Source organism: Lytechinus pictus, chromosome 7 (assembly GCF_037042905.1).
Source record: "Lytechinus pictus isolate F3 Inbred chromosome 7, Lp3.0, whole genome shotgun sequence".
Classification (NCBI taxonomy): domain Eukaryota; kingdom Metazoa; phylum Echinodermata; class Echinoidea; order Temnopleuroida; family Toxopneustidae; genus Lytechinus; species Lytechinus pictus.
Genome location: NC_087251.1, coordinates 9,484,677 through 9,489,551, shown reverse-complemented (window position 1 = coordinate 9,489,551; position 4,875 = coordinate 9,484,677).

Below are 4,875 nucleotides of genomic sequence, written 5' to 3'. Positions count from 1 at the left end.
ACACCTACAAGATAAAAAGAACATAAATTGAAAAGAAATTATTCAATTTGCAGTGTATTTTGAGTGTAGGGCAAGAACAATTTTCTGGTATATATATATTTTTTTTCAGGGTAAAGCTCTTTGAATTAGGATCTGATGGTAGGAACCGGGAAAAGAAATATCCATAGAATAGAGGTGTGTGTATACTTTCCATTTTCATTTTTTTTAAGGGGGTTTTCAGGTACATTTAACTGTCTGGTGGTGTGATATGTGCTGGGCTTCTTAGCGGTGGAGCTCATTTGAGTCAACTGTTTGCCACTTTGTTTGACTTGAGTCACATACAGCAGACTGCCAAGTTCGACTCAAGTCACTTTCTATTCACAATACACACATACACAGTAGTGATGCTTCACATTGAACTGTACTGCACTGGGTACACACAAAGATTTTCTTTACAATAAACCAAATTAAAAACTATTGTGAGCTAGATTAGCATAGTCAATGAAAAACCCCTCTTAAGGATGCACCTTGAAATAAATGCGGCAAAGAAGTGATTCTGTCTGTGTCGGGCAGAGTTAATACGAAATCACAGTGGACACATGCTCGGTGGAGAGAGCGTATGAAATACGAAAGATTACACGTATGCAAAGAGTACACAGCGGATACATAACGTTTTCCAACGGATGGCAAGATTCTTTTCCGTTTACATCCTCTCTGCATCCGTAAGTGCAGTGGGACCAAGCCTGTACATTTGCTCATTTGCTAGGGTAGGCAATTTGTGCTATAGACATGTGTCCAAAAAGTCAATAGGTGAGTTGGCTTCAAATTTTCTTTTTATATTTTGAGTGCGCAATGTAGTTAAATGAAGCGACATCTTCACATTTTCTGGCAGCCAAGTTGATTATCTATCACTGTGACGTTTCCACTGCTTCTCAGAGAGGCTCAAACAGTCTAGGTCAGCATTAGGGCTTTAAAACGCCTATTTTTAGCCACTAGCCCACACAGTATAGCCTATGGGGATGGGCCAAAATGCTACCTTTATTTCCAGGCACATTTTATGGAGTAGTCTTATTTTTCACTATTAAGGAAATTTTGAGGTAAATTTTGAGGTAAGTTTTGAGCAATGTCTCTGATAATAATGCTAATAAAGAATATATTAAGGTAATGCTTTTTAGTAGAATTGCTTTTTCGTTTTTGTTGTTGTCCTACCTACATTTGCACCCTTCTTTTGAAACTGACCACCGGTGATTCACTGAGATCTGGAGCTGGATGTATACGATGCAGGGCCCTAAACACATCGGGTGACTTTACGGCCAATTCTCGTCGCGATTGCCGCGATAGCCACTAGCCCACAGTATAGCCTATAGGAATGGACCAATATGCTACATGCATTTCCAGGCACATTTTATGGAGTAGCCTTATTTTTCACTATTACGGAAATTTTGAGGTAAGTTTTGAGCAATGTATCTGATAAGGGAAATAATAAGATGGCAAATATAGCGATCTTCAACGCTTATATATAAGCGTCAAAATTTGTAGCGATCTCCTTGTATTAGTCTATATTATACGACGTGTCAAACTGTAGCGAACTAGTTCGCTATTTTTCGGATCTCCTCTATATATACACGAGGGGAAATTGTGGCGAACTAGTTCGCAATTTCTCATCTCCTCTCTATATATTATAATATACAACGTGTCAAACTAGCGAACTAGTTCACAATTTCTCATCTCCTCTCTATACATTATAGAGCGTGTCAAATTGTAGCGAACTAGTTCGCTATTTTTCCCCGGGGGGGCCACCTCCATTGACGAGTGGATACCATGCGCGACCATGGGGTCTCGAAAAGCACCCTAAACACATATTTTCCATATTCTGAAAATGCACCCCTTAACAAGTATTGGCGTCTGAAACCCTACCCTTAACAAGTATGGGAAACAAAACGATACTCTTGGCAAGTATTCCCTTAAAATGTACCCCTAAACAAGTACAGCGATATTTTACTGTTATGTCACGGGTCGTCGGTTTTACCTTTACAGTTTACACACCATGGGGTTTAGTATGGCCCCAGCTTCCACACCTCGCGCAAATCTGACTCTAAACACGTAGTGTTGGGGCAAAAAGGACATCCTTTATAAAACATTTTAATTTTGTTTTATCATCCCCGCAAATTTGACCCTAAACACGTAGCTTTCCTAGCAAAATAGATACCCTTTTTTCATTATTTTTTGTGTTTTTGACACCCTTATCACGTTACGTGCCCTATCTTGAAAAAGACATCTTTTTTACGTGTTTTTTTGGTCGCGCATGATATCCACTCGTCAATGTAAGTGGCCCCCCCCCCCGGGTATTTTTCGGATCTCTTCTTTACATACACGAGGGGGAATTTTACATAGCGAACTAGTTCGCTATTTTTCGGATCTCCTCTATATACACGAGGCAAGGGGAATTGAAGCGAACTAGTTCGCTATTTTTCGGATCTCCTCTAATCTATATACACACGAGGGGGAATAAAGTAGCGAACTAGTTTGCTATTTTTCGGATCTCCTTTATATATACACGACGGGAAATTGTGGCAAACTAGTTTGCAATTTCTCATCTCCTCTCTATATTATAGAGCGTGTCAAATTGTAGCGAATTAGTTCGCAATTTTTCTGATCTCCTCTACATATATACGACGGGGCATTGTAGCGAACTAGTTCGCTATTTACGGAGGGGAAAGAGAAAAAGAAGGGAGAGGAGGGGAAAGAGGAAAAGGAGGAAAGGAAAAGAAGAGAGTACTGGGGAAGAAGAGGAAAGGGGAAGGAGGAGGAAAGAGGAGAGGGGAAGAGGAAAAGAGGACAGGGGAGGAGAAAGAGGAAAAGAAGAGAGAGGAGGGAAGAAGGAAGAGGAAAAGAAGAGGAAGGAGGGGAGGGGAAAGAGGTAAAGTAGGGAGAGATCGAGGGGGAAAGACCTGGGAAAAGAGGAAAAGAAAAATAGTCTTAACTTACTTTATAATGACAAATAAAATATGCATATAATTCACATAAATATGCATAATTTACATGAACGCTTTCATTTTCAGCATTGCATTTTTTTCAGCACTTTAGTATTGACTAATTCAAGTACGTACACAATTTCAGTGTTTTTGGTCGACCCTTAGCCGAAATCCCCCCCCCCCCCCCGACCCGGCTGTGATGTGAGTCAAAAGGTCTGGCCTGTTTAGTGTCAATTTATTTCAACTATAGTTTTAAATTTAATTGCTTAAAAATAAAATATAATTCACCTTTCACATACTTGGAGCAATGTTTGTATAGTTGATTAATTAAACAAGCTTAAAGGTAATATTGCTCAAGGGCCTGCTTGTAGTAATAATATTATGGGGAAAACTTAGGAGTCCTCTTCCTTCTTTCCCCTCCCCTCCCCTCTTTCCTCTTACGTTTTTCCCGGTCCTCCCCCTTCATTTCCTCCACGATCCCCACCCGTTTCCTCTCTTTTTCTTTCCCCGGGTCTTTCCCCCTCCTCTCCCTACTTTACCTCTTTCCCCTCCCCTACTTCCTCTTCTTTTCCTCTTCCTTCTTCCCTCCTCTCTCTTCTTTTCCTCTTTCTCCTCCTCCATCCTCTATTCCTCTTCCCCTCTCCTCTTTCCTCCTCCTTCCCTTTTCTTCTTCTTCCCCAGTACTCTCTTCTTTTCCTTTCCTCTTTTTCCTCTTTCCCCTCCTCTCCCTTCTTTTTCTCTTTCCCCTCCCCCCCCTAAATAGCAAACTAGTTGGTAACAATTCCCCCTTGTACATGTAGAGGAGATCAGAAAAATTGCGAACTAGTTCGCTACAATTTGACACGCTCTATAATATATAGAGAGGAGATGAGAAATTGCGAACTAGTTCGCCACAATTTCCCGTCGTGTATATATATAGAGAAGATCCGAAAAATAGCGAACTAGTTTGCTACAATTTCCCCTCGTGTATATATAGAGGAGATCCGAAAAATAGCGAACTAGTTTGCTACAATTCCCCCTCGTGTATATATAGAGATCCGAAAAATAGCGAACTGGTTTACTACAGTTTGACACGTCGTATAATATAGACTACTACAAGGGGATGGCTACAAATTTTGACGCTTATATATAAGCGTTGAAGATCGCTATATTTGCCATCTATAAATCACCGATCTGATAATAATGCTAATAAAGAATATATTATTAAGGTAATGCTTTTTACTAGAATTGCTTTTTCGCTTTTTTTTGTCCTACCTACATTTGCACCCTCCTTTTGAAACCGACCACCCGTGATTCACTGAGTTCTGGACCTGGATGTATACGATGCAGGGCCCTAAACACATCGGGTGAGTTTACGGCCAATTCTCATCGCGATCGTGGTGGCGGAATATTTTTACTGTTCCAAATCAGTTCTATGATGTCAACATGCTAAATGATCGTCTCACTACTTCTACCGAGCTCTGGCACATGATTCAACGATTGACGACGGATATTATTATTTGTTCTAGGCCGTTTTAACTTTTGATAAATTCTAATTAATTTTTACCTATTTATCCTTCTTTTTCTCTCGTAAAATCGATTATTACCGTTCCTGTGGACACTGCGCCTACTCTCCCGCGTGTATAATTTGTACTGCACAATCATTTTAATGCGCAATGTTTTCACAATTTATCTTGCTAGATATTTGGACCATAATCTACCCTTGTCCCGTGAGTATGGGTAAATACACGGTGAGCTCCTGGGCGCTAACCCAGGGAGCTCCCGCCCGCGCAGCGGGCGGGAGCCCAGGGGCTTACCGTGTATTTTACCATACTCACGGGACTAGGGTGATTTATGGTCTAAATATTTCTCCAAATGAATTGTGAAAACAGAAATTATGCACTTACCACGATTATATGGATGAAGGTCTAACGAGTGGCAG